Here is an 18,392-nt window from a genome sequence, read left to right as displayed (position 1 = left end):
CCCTGGTGGCCATAGGCCATCTCCTTGGTAACGGCAGCCACCGGGTCAGCTGTGCCATCGACCGCAGCTCATCCTTACAACCCCATCTGGACCTGGAAGATGATGAGGTGGGTGGTCAGCCAGGGTGTCAGGGGTCAGCAGGGTCAGAGGGCACCTGCATCTCAGTGGCTCCCCGGGGCCTCAGTTTCCCCATACATTCAGCCTCTCTGACCTCTAGACTCTATGTCCAGGCCTGGTCACTTGCTGTGTGGACAGTGGTCTGGCTGGAGGGAGGCTCAGTCTTAATCCTAGTTGCTGTCGGGTGAGCAGGTTCACAGGGTCACTGGGAAGCCAGCGGAACACCATGGCTCCTGAGCCATCAACAGACCTGCTGCTTCTAGCAGATTCCATCACTGTTATTGCTCAAGCGGACGACTGTGGGTACTTCTAGAACAATCCAAAAGATTTTGTTATTATTGTTCCCAGTAGGCTACCACTGCTATTTCTAGAAGATTCTATAGGCCCAACTCTAGAGCAACATTGCATCTCAGCTTCCAGAACTTTCCACAGCTGCTGGTCCTGGAAGCTTCTACCCTTCCCTCTCTGCACAGAGGGTCCCTCCAGAGACCAGGACAGGGATGCAGGTGTGCAGTCCCTTTTGGGAGCTGGCAGGTGTCTGGACTGTCCTGGTTTCGGTTGAGGGAGCTGAAAAGCACAAGGCCTGACTTTGTATAGACCCTGGGATGAGGGTGAGGAAGACACAAGCTGCAGGGTGGGGACAAAAGTAATGCCCACCCTCTTCCCTCAGTTTCCCCCTTTGTGCAGACTCAGACAGAGTATGAGTCCCACGGGCCCTGTCATTTCTCATAGGCCAGGCCACTTGCCTGGGACCACGTAGCCAGAGGGTGGAGCCATGGAGGACAATTTTTGCTGGCCAAGGCTAAGGGACCCATCCCCAATGGCCAGGCAGACTGCTGGCCCTTTAAGAACCTCGGTTTGGCGCTGCCCAGGGGTTATTGATCGGAGCCTTGGAAACAAGATTAGATTATTGGGCTGAGAACTGCAGCCTGGGGGCCTGGGAAAGAGGATGGCTTCTTGTAAAAGGCTCCCCAGGGTACTAGGGGCTCATTTCTGGGGGCCTCCCCAGATCCCATGTTCCCCAGGACCCTTAGTTTGGAAACTGAGGCAGAGAGGGGCTGCCTCTTTCTCCAAAGAAGCCTGGCCAGAAAGTGGCGTTAATGCATGCCTTTATGGGGTGTTTGGTGTACGGTAAGCTGGGGGTATTAGAACAATCCTCAAACAATTGTTTGATTCTCCGGCCTCATTGGACTGTGTGTGCCTGGGATGGTGGGAACTGATGTCCTTACGGGAGGTGGCTCTGTGTGTCTCCTACACTGTCTAGGTGAGACGGTTGGAAGGCCCTATATGCAGCTGGACAACAAGTCCTGGTCCAGCCTTGGACGCCCCCCCCAGATCTGAAGGGGACCCTGCATTCTTCCACAACTTTCTAAGGTTCCTAGCCCACCCAAAGGCTGAACTGCGTGCCAGTCCCTCACAGACTCCCTCACTGAGGCCCTGGTGGACTGTCACCAGCCAGGAAGAGCCTCCTAGGGGCAGCCACCAATGTCTGGAGCCTAAACGACTGGAGAGAGCCAAGGATCGGAGCTGTGAAGACATGTATGCCTCTCGTGCGTTCCCTTCCCATCGCTGTGTCCCCTGCAGACTCAGGGATCTCGAATAGGAATGAGGGACAGAGAAGGCTCAGGAGACATCAGGGCCCCTGCCAGCAGTCAGCAGCCTCTACACTGTCCTCCACCCTCCCGGGAGGACTCCAAGGAAAAGCACCTCCCAACACTGTGATGGCAGAGACAGGCCTCAGCACGTGGTTTCTATGGTGCTGGCGTGGAATTCAGGCCTTTGTTCATGCCAGGCAAACATATGCTCTATCATTGAGCCCAAACCCCTGTCACAGCCCCCTCCCCCTGCATGTCCTGAAGTTGCTCTGTGGACCAGGCTGGCCTCGAACTCACAGAGATCCGCCTGCCTCTGCCTCCCAGGTGCTGGGAAGAAAGGTGTGCGCCACCACTGCCTGGCCCTATCGGTTTTTAAAGCATCCAGAAGACCAAGGTCCCAGTGGACCCCCAGCAACTGATGAAAGAGGGAGCCATTTAAACACCGGAAGAGACAGGCTGCGGAAGAGAAGACCTGGAACCTCCAAGGCAGTTGGGGTCTGGGAGCGCTTCCTGGAAGAGGGAGTCTAAACACTATGTGTCCGGGTGTTTTCCAGTGTGTATGTAAGGGAATCACAACTACACCTGGTGCCCAGGGTGCCCTCTAGAAAGAGGCACTGATTTCCTTGGGATTGGAGTTACAGATGGTTCTGTGAGCCACGGCGCTAGCCCTTGAAGGAGGAATTTTATGTTGTTGCATAAGAAGAGCTGAGTTCTTGGCAGCAGGACAGAGAGTTTGAGAGAAGAGGGTCCTGCTGTTTGTGATCTTGTGCACATGCTGAGGAGGCTCTTCCTCTGGTATGTACTGAAGACAGAGAGAGATTAGACGTTGAGGAAGTACCCAGGGCTCGCACTAGCTTTGGGGGGGGCCTCTACCCCCTGACCACGCCCCTGGCCCCTAACGGGGGGGGGCGGTATTCTAGGCGGGGCTTCACCCTGACCACACCCCAAAGCCCCTCACTGGGGATTCTAGGCGGGGCTCCACCCTGACAACTGACCACGCCCCCAGCCCCTCCCTGAGGTTTTTAGGCAGGGGTTTCACCTGTAAACCAGATCCTATCAGTCCCTTGGAAGGTGGCTAAGCTGAGGGGTCATGATGACAAAACATGGGTCCTGAACTTGGTGCAGATGTATCCAGGATGGGGTAGTAATGTGGACTTCCTATCCACGCCCTAAGGGCCCCCAGAAGTACTCCTTAGTGAATTCTGGGGTACCCCGACTGCTGAGCACTAGCAGGGCTGCTAGCCCCGCCGCAGCAGTAATTAAGGGCTCTGGGCATCCCCACGGTGTGATGTATGTGTGCCTTAACTAATCATTTATTAGGTCACTGATGGCTCGTCAATATTAATTCATTTATTTAAACAACTCGGTCCTGTAATGAAGATGTTGTCTGAGAGGGGAGGCAGGCGGGTGGTGGGGCCGCGATGCAGGCGAGGGGTGTTTTCAGAGATAACCAAGCAGGTTGGGTGGCAGGAATACCCCACCTGAATGTCCCACTTGTGTGGGAATGAGGCCAAGACCACAGCAGGGGCAGCGTTCTGGGCACTGTATGTGGCTGGAAAGGACTGGGGCAGCCATCGTGACCCATCTGACTCAGTGGTCTCCAAGACCATTCTTCTACCCTGCCCCAGGGAGGCATACTGCTGCCTGCACGCTGCAGAAGACGGCATCTGAGCCACTGCCTGGTGGGTTTGTCACCAGGAGACATCTAAGAACAGCAGCTGAGCTGGAGAGACAACTTGGCGATTAAGAGCACTGGCTTCACTCCCAGAAGACCCAGGTTTGGTTCCCAGCACCCACATGGCAGCTTACAACCATCTGTGATCCTGGTTCCGCTGGATCCAACGCCCTTTTCATGAACACTTCACACATGCACGTGACAGAAAGCTCAGAAGGTAAAGGCTTGGCAACCAGAGTTCAAGTCCTCGAACTCACATAAAAGTGGCAATAATCAAGTCGTCCTCTGTCCTTCATGTGTGGGTCGTGGCCCACACAGAAGCGCGCGCGCACACAAAAGAATTTGACCGGGTGTGGCGCAAATACCAGCCACGCTGGGTGCGGCGCAAATACCAGCCACACCACTTAGGAGGCCGAGTCATATAGAGGTTCGAGACCTGCCTAGGTTACATAGTTCTATTTTTAAAAAAATCTGATTTCATCCCTCCCCTGTTCCAGAGCCACTTTGGCTTCCTAGTGCTCTGGGGAGAAAAGCCTCTCTCATTGGCTAAGCCAGCTTCTGCCTCCCTGTCCTCCCTTGCTTGTCTCACCCCAACCTCAGGGTCTTCTTCGCCATGGGTCACAGCACTCCACAACACCTGCGGTGCGCCCGCCTGCATTTCCAGGAAGATCAGGTCCCACGCCATCTCTTAATCCATTCGAGGCTTTGGATTCCGTGAGCCTGGGTCTCTCTGTGGCTCCGATGACGACAGGTGTGTGCCATGCCACCAGGCTGTCTTTGCTTCTGATGACACAGGGTGAGGGACACAGAGGCCGGGGACACACCTGTGAGGCTGAAGGAGGAGCTAGCCTGGGATACATAGGGGAGGAGAAAGAGCAATGGGGTCAGGGCAGCAGCACAGAGAAGTCTCCTTAGCCGCCCGAGTTCGTTCACCTAGAACTGTGGTCTCCACTCAGAACATGGCTCCATGGGTTTTCTCTCTCTTTCTCTCTCTCTCTCTCTCTCTCTCTCTCTCTCTCTCTCTCTCTCTCTCTCTTCTCTCTTTCTTTCTCTTTCTTTCTTGTTTCAAGACAGGGCTTCTCTGTGTAACTCCGACTGTCCTGGAGCTCAGAGATCCGCCTGCCTCTGCCTCTACAGTGTTGGGATTAAAGGTGTCAGTCACCACGCCCTGCTGTTATTTATTTATTTTTCAAAAAAAAATTTATTTTAACCAGGTGGTGATGGCGCATGCCTTTAATCTCAGCACCTAGGAGGCAGAGACAGGCGGATCTCTGTCAGTTTGAGACCAGCCTGGTCTACAGAGTGAGTTCCAGGGACAGCCAAGGATACACAGAGAAACCCTGTCTTGAACAAAAACTTATAAAGACAGTGATAGTAATGGTAACAATAACAGTAGGGCCCCAGTGCCTTCCAATGACAGCTCTCACCCCATCAGACAGCCCACGGGGCTTCGGGAATCCTCCCTGGGTGGTCTCAGGAAGCAGGGTGAGGCCAGACAGAGCCGTGGAGTGTCTCGGGAATGTCAGCAGGATGGAGGTGTCCGGGTTTGTTCTCAAGCAATGTCTCACCACTGGGCAAGTAGTTGTAGGAGCTACTTAGAAACCTGTGGCATTGGCGGTGGTGGCACACGCCTTTAATCCCAGCACTCAGGAGGCAGAGGCAGGCGGATCTCTAAGTTGGAGACCAGCCTGGGCTACAGAGAGAGTTCCAGGACAGCCAGGGCTACACAGGGAAACCCTGCCTCAAAAAATGAAAGGAAGGAAGGGAAAACAAAAGAGTGACCTTTGTCTCAGCTCGCATTGATTAAATACCTACTGTATATGTTATTCCGATGCCCACGGGGTGGGGATGGAGTGACTGGCTTGGTGCATGTCCTTGTCATCATCTGCCAGGCAGGTCTCGGGCTGTCTACACTGCTCACGCACAGGGCAGACATCTCAGTGTGGCCCCGATCACACGTATGCAAGTGCAGAGGTTGGCAGTGGGTCTGGGTGGCCTTGTTTTTCCCGAGGAAATAAGCTGGGTCTTCCTCTGAAGTACCTGGTGGTCAGGGCAGTAAAGTTAACTTCCTGTAAACAGTCTTGATTAGCGTTCTCCAGCCCTACGTAAATTAACCATGGCCAGCCACGGAGGCCCGAACGATCGATGGTGTCGCTCGGCGATTCCCGGACAGTCCGGCCCATCCATCCGTCACCACAGGCCAGATGCTAACGGCTTTATCTTTTCCAGCCAGGCAGTGAGGGAGGGTGGACAGAGGGGTCTGGGCATAAGACAGTCCTCCTCAGACACTCTGGCCATATCTGTAAACATGGTAACATGGTGTTCCTCTGAGCTTAGGAGGCTGGTCAAGAGCCTGCAAGTTCTGGGCCAGCCTGAGCTACTGGGTGAGATCGAGGTCAGCTTGGGCTACAGAGGGAGGGTTTGTTTTCAATGGTCTGTTTTTGAGGCAGGGTTTCATTGGTAGCTCTGACTGTCCTGGAACTCACTCTGTAGCCCAGGCTGGCCTTGAACTCAGAGAGCTGCCTGCTTCTGTTTCCAGAGTGCTGGGATTAAAGGTGTGCACCACCATTGCCTGGCTATTTATTCATTTAGTTAGTTAGTTATTTGGGGACTGAGTCTCACTATGTATCCTTGGCAGGCTTGGACGGTTGTATTATGTGGACTCTCAGGTCTGCCTTCTCTGCCAGGATTAAAGGTATGTGCCACACATCTGGGGTGTGGTGTCTGTGTAGGTGGGGGTCAGGGAACAACTTTCAGAGTTGGCTGTGTTTTCATCTGGTTGAAGAAGGTTTTCTCTTGACTCTTCCTTGCTGTATGTTCCAGGCTTGCTGCTAGGTGGCCCTGGTCAGTTCTGTCCCTATCTCTCTGGAGAAGGGCTGAGTCCCAGACCTGCACAGTTGTGTAGGTTCTGGGGATCTAGTCCAGGTCGTCAGGCCTGGTCAGTGAATGCTCCCACCCACGGAGCCATTTCCCCAGTTCTGCAGAGAGAATTTGATAGCAGCCTGTGCAGAAGGTTCAAGGCTGGGGGCCAGTCTGGTAGCACAGCAAGTTCAAGGTCATTCTTTAAAACACACTGAGTTGGAGACCAGTCTGGGCTACGCAGTGAGTTTGAGGCTTGTGTTGGCTAAATCATAGGTTCAGGGCCAGTTTAGGCTCCATGAGACCCTACCTCAGAAAAACTGCTAGTCCAGGGTCATCATCTAGGGTCAATGGGAACACAACCAAGCCTGACACAAGTTCTAGCAGCTGACCCCGGTCAGGCAGCACCAGGACACTGGCCACCACAGGGCTTCAGGTAAATCATTCATGAACCAGGCTTCTCCGGACTCGGGGGCTGGGCTGCTGGGTAGGAGCCGTGTGTAAGGCTGGAGGGCAGTGGACAGAATGTACAGCCAACACGCACAAGGCCCTAGGCTCCACTCACAGCAGCGTGTAAACCAGGCATGGTGGTACACCCTACACCCGCGAGTGGAGGCTGGCGTAGGAGGGTGAGGAGTTCAAGGTCATGGTGAGTTTGTGGTTGGCCTGGGCTTGATGAAACCCCGTCTCAAAATGAAAACTGTTTGGAAACTGATAAGTCAGTCATGGCAAGGGGACTGGTGTTTTTCTGAGGTCATGGGTTCAGGTTGGAGTGGTAGGCTCCTATAGGATCCCCAGGTATGTCAAGCTACAACAGGAACATAGGCCTTGTGAGCCACATCCTCAGAAGCCCTGGGCCTCCTCAGATAGAGACCTCCCTGTGGTGAGATATCCAGACTCTGGTGTCCTGAAGGGCTAGCCAAGCCTCATGTCTGTCCTCAAAGGTGCCACGCTCTCCCCAGGGCCATCCTCCTCTCAAAATCCCCCACAGAACCACTGTGCCTTGAGTGGACTGTGCTACAGCCTAGCTGCTGGTCTTGTGCCCTGTCCCTCCTTTGTGACTTTGGAGGTGTTCGGAGCTTCTCACCGGTGTCCCTTCTCCACACCCGCCATATGCTCGGAGGGACACAATGCCTTCAAACTCGGAGTCTGTCCTTCCCACAGCTCAACCCCTAGGGCTAGGCTAGAATGAGGGGTTTCTTCTGCCCGGTAGGGCATTTCTGAGTGGCCCAGGAGGGGAACTCAACGACCTTCAGCTCAGGGTGAGTTTGTGGGTGGCCTGGGCTAGATGAAACCTTGTCTCAAAACAAAAACTGAATGTATTTGGAAACTGTCTCAAATCAAAAAACCACGGTGACCAGTACTGGAGGAATGAGGCCTAAGGTTGATGTCTGGCCACTGCATGCATACACATACAAGCATGAAGCCCACGGTGACCAGCACTGGAGGAATGAGGCCACTGCATGCACACACATCCAAGCATGAAGCCCATGTGTGCACATCCCCCATACACATGCACACACATGAACATACACAGATAATGAAGGGTGCTCACTGCACAGATCCCAGCGTCCCTGTGGGCCCCACCTTTCTTGCCCTATGGTCACCTCTCCCGAGTCACTTACTCAAATTCTTTGTCAGCCATGGCCCATGTATGTGGTTCATCGGTAGATGGCCTCCTGTGCACCAAGGGGGCTACTGGGAACCCTGGTGGGCGCTCACATCCTTCTGGGAAGTTGAGTGTCAGCCATCAGTGTCTCCAGCGGCCACCAAGAGTTCCTGTTCACACTAGTGAGGTTCCACAGAGGGCTCCATGTCTTTGCTTTTTATACCTGGGCCCCAGGTGAGAACCACACTCTTGGCCCAGAGAGGCTCAGCTGACCCAGAGGTCCCACAGACGCCTTCATCTCAGTGAGCACCCCACAGCCGAGCCTGTCTCCTCTCCTTCCCTGCCTCCTAGTTTAGCTGTTTCAACATTCCCATCTCTGTCTCCCTTCCCACTGTCCTCACATTCTGGCTCCTTGGAGGGCCTTCCTACTCTACATCTGGCAAGCTTTGTGCTTTCAGGCTGGAGGGTCTCTGCTGGTACATCAGAACCACTGTAGATGTCATGTAAGCGAATGCAACCATGGAACAATAAAACTTTATTAAAAAAAACCAAACAAACCGGGGGTCAGATGTGATCCTTGGCCCATAGTTTTGTGTCTTCTAGACTTCTTTCCCCAACACTCATTCTGGGGAACCTTTTCGTACATACAGCATCTATACCTTCTCTGTTTTAGGCCTTTTCCCAGATTGGCACGGCATAGACAAAGGTCCCACCTACTTTTCTGAGGTGAAATGAGTTTTGTCCCCATCACCCTCTGCTTACAAACACAAGCAAGTGTGGGTATGTTTGCCCACACCTGTGAAGGAGACAAAGGCTCTGGAGACCCTGCTGTCAATTTCCACCCTGTTCCTTGAGACAGGGTCTCTCACTGAACCTGGGGTGACAAGACCGGTGGCCAGCAAGTGCCAGGGATCCCCCTCCTGTCCCCGGTGCCCAGCGCCAGACTTACAGGTGTGCATGGCCACGTCAGCCAGCCTTTCACCTCTTGCTCTGGGCTTCCTCACACCTGTGCACTGTGCACATTCTCCGTGGCCATACCCCTACAGTCCCCAGCGACACCTTTGGAATCCCGCCCCCCCCCCAGGAGCAAAACCACAGAAATTCCCACAGTCCATTCCCGGAGAATCCACATGGGGCTCAGAGACCTGGGTCCGGAGCTGGGGCCCTTCAGGCTCCCCGTCTCTCGGGCCTCACAGTGACTTTGCCTATCTCTTCCTGGCACAGACGGTGATGCTCCAAGGATGGCAGGAAGATGGGCCGAGCCCGAGCCAGCCGATCAATAACCCCATCAGCGCAGGCCCAGCGGAAGTCAGGCCCATCCCCACCCTCCAGGGAACGGATAAGGCCCAGGAACCCTCTTGAGGGACGCTGGGCACCCTATCTCCAGTGGAAGTGGCCGGTCCCTAAATTGCCCCACGGGCCGCGACGCAGGTCCACATCGAGGCCTTTAATAGCTGGGACTTAATGTTTTATTGTTGGTTTTAAAAGCGTAATTAGTTGGAGTGTAAACAGAAAGAAAATACCCTGCTTAATTAAGAATTTTTAAACGGGGTGTATAACTGCCGGAAACACCGGCGAACCAGCAGCTCCCTTCATTAAATCGATCGGGATGAGGACGGGAGTGGAGGGATGGGCCGGGCACTGGGGACACAGCTGAAGGAGGCGATGTGAAGGGTGCAGCTCATCCCTCCGCTGGGACCCCAGGGGATTGGTTCTTTATGACCAGGGCCTGGGAAGTGGGACCTGATAACTTTTACGCACTGATGGAGGTGACAGTTGGCCAGATAGTCACCGAGAAGAGCCTGTGGGTGGCTGGGAGCCAAGTCCTGAGATCCTGGAGATGGCTGGGTGTGGAGAAGTTTAGGCTGCTTTGGGGCAGCGCTGGACACAGATCCTGAGGTGGGGCCCTGGCACACAGCAGCGTAGATGATGTCTTCTGTCCCTGTGGGTCGCCTCTCCCATGCTCCAGCTTGTCTCTGAGCTGGGGCTTAAACTTCAACACTGAGAACATGTTTATACACGTGTGTGTGCCTGTGTTCATGCCTGTGTGCACACGTGTGTATGTGCATGTGGGTGGTGGGGGCCAACAACTCTGCCTGCCTTGTCCCCTCACTGTCCTGGAACTCACTGATTCAGCTAAGCTGACCAGAGCGCTCCAGGGACACTCCCGAGTGCTGGGATTAAAGGCAACCACCACCACCTTCCGTCAGGTATCTTGCATTTAAGACATATATTCCTCTCATTGTTTGAAACAGGATCACGGTCTCTAGCTCAGGCTGGCCCCAGCCTCTTGCTCCCCTGCCATTACACCAGGCACGGATGGGGAGGAAGGGTGTGGAGTTGCACACGTCCAGATGTGTCATTTACAAGACAATCCAGACTCCCCGAAGGCCAGATGACCCACGTGATTCACGCTGGGTTCTCTCCTGAGCTGGGTGCCTTGCATAGAATACCTTGGAACAGGTGCAGATGGACCCGACTCGCTGACCTGGAGCCTGGGAGTCGTAGAAGTGAAGGGTTCCCTCAACCCCAGGGACACTTCTCCAGGTCACGGATCTGTTAGAAAAGACACGGGACATGAGTAGCCTGGACGACAGCCACCACAGCCAAACTCCATCTGCGTGGGCACGCTCCCCTTGCACGGGAATGAACAGGAAGCTTGTCTGCTACCCCCAGGCATGCTAAGTAGTCTTTTTTTTTTTTTTTTTGGTTTTTCGAGACAGGGTTTCTCTGTGGTTTTGGAGCCTGTCCTGGAACTAGCTCTGTAGACCAGGCTGGTCTCGAACTCACAGAGATCCGCCTGCCTCTGCCTCCGGAGTGCTGGGATTAAAGGCGTGCGCCACCACCGCCCGGCGCTAAGTAGTCTTGAAATCCAGTTCTGCCTGGTTCTGAGGGCTGAGCTGGGACTAGGGAGGCCCAGGGTAAGTCCCCAGACTTCCAACTCCCAGGACTTTACCCAAAGCTCCTGTAAGGCTTCTTTAGGGTGATGGATCAGAGAGGTTGAAGCGGAGGTTTTGAGCGGCCCAGCATGTTGACAGGGCCGTGGCCTCTGATGAGGAAGCTGGGGCAAATGTCCTGATGTTGCCAGATCAACTGCAGCTTTGCAGGCTCCCCATGGGGCTTTCTGGCTTTCTGAGAGTTCTGGAAGGTTCTCCTTGTCCCTCTCCTCCCCTCTCTCCACCATCCACTGCATATCTTTCCTGTCCATGTTCTCTCTCTCTCTCTGTTGTTTTAATTCCCTGAGTCACAGGGTCACTCTGTAGCTCAGACTGGAACTCACAGCAATCCTGCTGCATCAGCTTCCCGAGCACTGAGATAACAGGCACACACATCACTGTGCACGGCTTAGCTAAATGTCTTCTTTGTGCCTCTTGGACCTGAAGGACAAGCTGAGATCTGGAGAAAATTCAGAGGACTGGGGCTCAGATCACCTGATGCCGGAAGCCCTGGGCTGTGGAGGTAGACGGGAGGACCGCAAGCGGAGGGAATGACTTTCTCGAGCTGTCCCTGGGGCCCTCATCCACCGAGACCGTCCATCTTTGTCTCACCAGTTTGGGCTGTTCCTGGAATTCCCTCTCTGTGGTTTTGGCTGTACCAGTCTGTGGTCTGAGGAGCCCACAGTGAGGCAGATGCAGTCCAGAGGGACTAGGGATGGACACGAGGCTCTGCTTGAAGGGAGCGGTGAGGCCCCATGTGGCTGGTGATAGAACACTCGAGTCCAGCCAATACCCCACGGGGCGCACTGATGAATAAACCCCATCTCCACCTTATGAGTACACACACGTGTGGGAGCCAGTGGGAGTACACGTAACATGTCTCCTGTTTCTCACTTTTGTTTTTATAATAAAATTATTTATTGTGTTTTTTATGTGTGTCTGAGACACACTCATAGGGACAGGAGGGAAATATCAAAGGACAGTTTGCAGGAGTCCACTCTTTCCTTCCTGGAGGTCTTGGAGACTGAACTCAGGTCATCAGGACTGGTTAGTGTCCCAGCTTCCACACTCCCCTCAAGATAGGGTCTCTCTGTGTAGCCCTGGCTGTCCTGGAACTCAGTCTTGTAGACCAGGCTGGCCTCGAACTCAGAGATCCGCTTAATCCCTCCAGGGGGTGAGATTAAAGGCCTGTGCCACCACCGCCCGCTCAGAGTCAGTTTTGATGAAGGGCTGTTTCCTTGCTATGGAAAGAGTACTTCAGACCTACAGGGTATGCAGTCGGTGGCGCGGCCTTTAATCCAAAGCTACACAGAGAAACTCTGCTTCAAAAACAAAACAAAACAAAAAAATGCCAGGTGGTGGTGGCACACGCCTTTAATCCCAGCACTTGGGAGGCAGAGGCAGGTGGATCACTGTGAGTTCGAAGCCAACCTGGTCTACAAGAGTTAGTTTCAGGACAGACTCCAAAGCCACAGAGAAACCCTGTCTCGAAAAACAAAAACAAACAAACAAAAAGACTTATAGGGGTTTGCGTGTGTGTGTGTGTGCTTGGTGTACAGTGCTCTGCAGTGAAAATGTTAGTGAGATTTGGTGACACACATGGGTCATCTCAAAATGTGGGAAGCTGAGGCAGGAGAATTGCTGTGAGTTTCAGTACAGCCAAGGCTACACAGAGAAACCCTGTCTTGAGAAGACAAAACAAAAATAAATCTCCAATAAATCAGAAATTAACACAAAATATGAAAAAGAACTGTCACGGGGTTGGCACTGCAGAACGGTTAGCAGTCGCTGGGGCAGGAGCTTGCCCGATGGAGACACAGTGTTGACTCTGTCCATAAAACAACCCCCCCAAGTGCTGATGCTGCCCCAGGGAAAACCGGGAACAGCGAAAACTCCAGGAAATCTGGGAGAGAAGGACTCAGGAGCCAGGGCGAGCAGAGGACGCATGAATTGAGGAAAAGGGCCAGACGAACAGCATGGGAAAGAGAAAAGCAGCACAATTCATAAATAAGTCTGAAACAATGCCTGAAGCAGAAAAGGTCAGGGGAGATCTCAGTGGCTGAAAAGCTTGTCCTGAGTGTGACCTCCAAGAACTCAAGAAAAGTCAGGGTACGGGGGTTCTGAACTTGTAACAGTAACAATGTCATCTTACACTGTCAGCTTGACGCATTTAGAATTTCCTGGGTAGGAAGTCTCCCCAGGGACTGCCACCGGCCTGTCAGTGTGTCTGTGTGGGATTATTAATTGATGTGGGGGTAAAGTGGTGGCCACGCCTTTAATCCCAGCGCTCTGGAGGCAGAGGCAGGCGGGTCTCTGAGTTCGAGGCCAGCCTGGGCCGTAGAGCGAGTTCTAGAGTTCCAGGACAACAAGGGCTACACAGAGAAACCCTGTCTTGAAAAACAAAACAACAAAATTGATGTGGGCCCTGCCCAGGTTCTCGCACCAGGTCCCCTCGTCTCTGTGACTCTAGTTGTGTTGAGGACACAGGGCAGTCAGAGACACTGCCTCAGACAAGAGGCTGTCCTCTGACCCACATGGCCACGCACACGTGTGGAAATGCACACATGCAAAGGAAGGGAATCTGAGAGCAGATGCTGAGGGGAGCAGAGCTCTGGCCTCTGCCGCTGGGAGACCCGAGGAAGCAGAAGCTGGAGTTTAAGAACAGAACTGACCCAAGGCTAACGTTCCACATCCACAGCATCAAATCATTTGCACTGATGTTCACTGTCACATGGTCCACAGCTGGTGACATGTGAACAGTGTGCTCCGTGTGACCCACGCCAACTGGAGTGTCACTGGGCCGTGAACAGGAGCGAGGCTCTTAACGCTGCCCACAGGCTGGAAGGAACTTGAGAACAGGCTGCTGTGGAAGAGTCCCAGACACAGAGGGCCATGAAGTGTGACGCTCCGTGACAGGGATCCAGGGATGGATGGGTTCTGGGGAGGTGAGGGGGAAGGGCTGGGACCAAAGCCCAACCATCAGAAGAAAGGCCCCCCCAGCAGCATCGACTTTAACTGCTGTGTACCTGGCTTGAAGGTGGAGACCACTGGATCCGGCATGGCTGACCTTGTGGCTCGTGCTCCTCCAGTGCCCAGGACATGCACAGTGGTTTGGTTGTCTGCAGAATTCTGCACCTTCAGGAAGGAGACCCTACCCAGGAGGAAGGCTGGAAACAAGAGAAGCACAAAGACTTCATCCCCAGACAGTTGGGATGTCTCCCAGAGAGACCGTGACAACTGCATTTGGATACGCACTCAACTGTCCCTCATTCCAGGGAGTGCCCAGTGTCACGGAACCGGGCACCTTCCCACCAGAAGAGGCCGGGAAGACCTGTCCATCACTCATTCCAGACAATTTCCTTGGCGGGGTGTGGAGGCAAGTGCCTGCTGTCCCAGAACTTAGGAGGCAGATGCAGGGGGCATGGCGAAATCCTACCTCAAAAAAACAAAGCAAATCGGGCTGGAGAGATGGCTCAGCGGTTAAGAGCATTGCCTGCTCTTCCAAAGGTCCTGAGTTCAATTCCCGGCAACTACGTGGTGACTCACAACCATCTGTAATGAGGTCTGGTGCCCTCTTCTGGCCTGCAGACATACACACAGACAGAATATTGTATACATAATAAACAAATAAATATTTTAAAAAAAACAGATCTCTGTGAGTTCGAGGCCAGCCTGGTCTACAAGAGCTAGTTCCAGGACAGGAACCAAAAGCTACAGAGAAACCCTGTCTCAAAAAATCCAAAAAAAACCAAAGCAAATCAAGGGACGGAAAAAGTGGTCCAGCGGTTAGTGCAAGAGATAACCTGGGCTCGGTTCACAGCACCCACACGACGGCTCACTTAGCATCTAGTTTCAGAGGATCTGACGTCCTCTTCTGACCTCTGTGGGCACTGTGCACACGCATTGTATGTACACACGCTCGCTCGCATACACACACACACACACACACACACACACACACGAATGAATAAATTTTAAAACCAGAAGAAAACTCTTTAAATATAGTTTTGTTGGTTAGAGGTCAATGATGATGCAGTGGAAAAACTTCTGAGAAGCCAGAGACAAACACGGAGCGCGTGTGCAAGGTAAAAGGAGACCAGAGACGCAGAAATGTCATTCCCCTTGCTACAAATCCACATGTTTCTATTTCAGTGTCAGTCAGGGATCCAGCTCCATGTCCACCGCGTTGGCCTCTTTGTGGTGGGAATCAAGTGTAGTCTTGTTCTTTTTTCTTTTCTATAGAGGGGCAACAATAAAATTATGCTAAAATTTACATGTGTGCTGGGCATGAGGACACTTGTGAGCCCAGCTCCGGAGAGACCGAGGCAAGACTATTATAAGCCCCAGGCCGGCCGGGTCCAGATGAGCCCAGTGAGAAGCCCCACATACACCCCGGTTCAGGAACGACCACACACAGGTGAAAACTACATACTCGAAGCCACCAAATGTTTTGTTTGGCTTTTTGAGACAGGGTTTTTGTGCAGTCCGGGCTGTCCTGGAACTCGCTCTGTAGCCCAGGCTGGCCTCAAATTCACAGAGATCCACCTGCCTCTGTCTCTGAGTGCTGGAGTTGAAGGTGTGTGCCATCATGCCCAGCTAATTTAATTTTAAAATGTATTGTATGTCTGTGTAGGTGTCTCTGGAGGCCAGGAGAGGATGTCGAATCCCTTGGTGTCACAGGTGGTCATGGACGGCCGGATGTATGCTGGGACCAAAGTTGGGTCCTCTCCAAGAACAGCCAGTGCTCTAACCACTGAGCAATCTCTCCAGCCCTCAGCTCTAGACAGGTATAGATTACAATCTAACAAAGCGTGGACTAGCTGAAGAGACAGTGAGATCTCTTATTTCTGGTAGGAAGACATTTGCTGCGACAACACAGCAACAGGGATTCTCAACCTCCCCCGCCACACCTGGCAGATGGGCAGTGTCCACCACTGACCATGGAAACCGCTATTTGTCTTGTTTTGAGACAGTCTCGTGTAGCCACCAGTCCCGAACTCCATCTGTGGCAGCATGACCTTGCCCACCTGATCCTCCGGCCTGGGCACCTCACTGGGACATTGTTGACAAGGGCTCAGTCAGAGTTTGGGATGGAGTGTGTGCTGGGGAGATTGCTCAGTGGTCAGAGCGGTGTCTGCCCTTGCAAAAGTTCCCGGCACCCACATGTTGGCTCCAATGCCCTCTTCTGGCCCAGACATGCAGACAAGCAACAAGCACATAATATAAAGATGGGAATAAGTTTTAAGAATTTGGTCATGCAGTCACCCGGCATAAGTGTCACCTCATACTCTGTGGCTCACGCCCGTTTTCCTAGTACCCAGGAAGCTAAGGCAGGGAAAAAGTCCAGAAAGAGGGACTGGGAAGACATGCACAAGCATGAGGACCCGAGTTCAAATCCCCAGCACCCACAGAAGAGTCAGCTGTGGTAGTGCTTCCTGCAGCCTCAGCTCTGAGGAGGCAAAGAAAGGAGGGGTCTTTGGGGTTGGCTGAGAGGCCTGGCTGACTCAGGGAGCTCCAGGCTCTGTCCCCACCCCCCATACCACAGGTGTGCATGTGAACATGGAAACACACAGGCATGCACACATATGTATACACACACACATACTAGACATGGACACAGACACACACAGGCACAAACAACCCAGGTGGAAGCCAGGCACGGTATACATCTTCATTCCCACTCTAGAGGCAACGGCAGGTGGATCTCCGTGAGTTCGAGGCCAGCCTGGTCTAGAGTGAGTTCCAGGACAACCAGGGCTACAGAGAGACCCCATCTCAAAAATTAGCCAAGGAAAACAATCAAAAAAGAATGGGAGCCGGGCGATGGTGGCGCACGCCTGTAATCCCAGCACTCGGGAGGCAGAGGCAGGCGGATCTCTTGTGAGTTCAAGACCAGCCTGGTCTACAGAGCTAGTTCCAGGACAGGCTCCAAAGCCACAGAGAAACCTTGTCTCGAAAAGCCAAAAAAAAAAAAAAAAAAAAAAAAGGGAGAAGGAGTGCAATGATTTGTGGTATCGTTTTTTTTTTTTTTTTTTTTTTTGGTTTTTCGAGACAGGGTTTCTCTGTAGCTTTGGAGCCTGTCCTGGAACTCCCTTGGTAGACCAGGCTGGCCTCGAACTCACAGAGATCTGCCTGCCTCTGCCTCCCGAGTGCTGGGATTACAGGCGTGCGCCACCACCGCCCGGCCTCGTTTTCTTAAAAATTAAAAAAATTGCCTGTGTACCACAAGTGTGTTGGCACTGGTGGGGACCACAAGAGGACTGGAGTGGCAGACACTTGTGAGCTGTCTGATGTGGGTGCTGAGAACCAAACCCTGGGTCCTCTGCAAGGGCAACAAGCATTCTCTGCCTCGGAGCCTGTAAGTTTTCCATGCAGGGTCGCATGTAGCCCAGGCTGATCTCCGGCTTGTGATGTAGTTCAGGGCTGGGACTCCTTATCCTTCTATGTCCCTCCCTGGGTCCAGACCAGGCTTCAGCGCATCTTCCAAAAACAATGCCAACATCCTCCTGCTTCACATGGCTCTACTTCCCTTCCCTTTCCTCCCCGTGATGTGTTTCTCTTTCATCAGAAAGAAAGAGCAGCCAGGCATGGTGAAGGGGATGGTGGTTTCATCTCTGGCTGATTTCGTGAACTCCCTTTCCCCACACAATCCACATGCCCTTGACACCTCACAATGCTCTCGGAGATAGGGGCCTGGTACATTTCTGTGGGTTTGTGCTCATCAATCGAGTTTATTTTACCATAGTGCACACCCTTCACCATGCACTGTGGGTGGAACAAAAAAATAAAAATAAAAACTACAGCACCGTTTCCCACCCCTAAGCCTCCCCCATGGCCTGGTGGGAACTGCCCAGTGAACTTTCTCCACTCAGCCAATAATTGATCCTCAATCAGATATTCAAATATGCTCTGAAGCCGGCAGCCTCAGCACCAATGACTTCCACAATAAACGAGACTTTCTTCCCTCTTTTGCCTCCCGATCCCACCCCTACCTATCTCCCCATTTTTTCATAGCCCATGGCTGATGTTGCTCCCCACTCCCACCCTGCTGGGTCTTGCAAGTATCTTTTGGTTTTAAAACTCCTCAGGGAAGCCTACTTCCAAATGAGGTGTAAAAAGCTAAACCACACACACACACACACACACACACACACACACACACAGCACTGGGTTAAAAATCAATATTCTCTTCACAGCTCCATCGATGAACAAGAGTCTTCATTTATTAATTATGAGGGGGATCTCAGAGCTGCCAGCTCCTGCCTGTGCCAGGACACAGTGGTCTAGATACCCCATCTCCTGCTTCCTGGTGGCTAAGACTGTGGTTCCCAAAGTCTGCACCCCCACCAGGAGGAGGCTGAGGGACGCTCAGCCTTGCCCATGCATCAGGAGCTGGAGTCTGCCCCACAGCGAGTAACTCACTCTTATGTTTGCTTTTCCTTCAGTCTTGCCTAGAACTTGAGTGGCGCTCAGCACAGCCTGCTGTTCTCCACATCCATGGAAAGCGCTGGGCTAGCCTGAGGTAAAGATGCCAAGAGCATGTGGAACAGTGCCACTCACCACCGCTCACCATCCACTCCCACACACATCTATCCACCCCT

This window comes from Microtus ochrogaster, linkage group LG1, assembly GCF_000317375.1.
Source record: "Microtus ochrogaster isolate Prairie Vole_2 linkage group LG1, MicOch1.0, whole genome shotgun sequence".
Lineage (NCBI taxonomy): Eukaryota > Metazoa > Chordata > Mammalia > Rodentia > Cricetidae > Microtus > Microtus ochrogaster.
Note: the sequence above shows the minus strand (reverse complement) of the source record.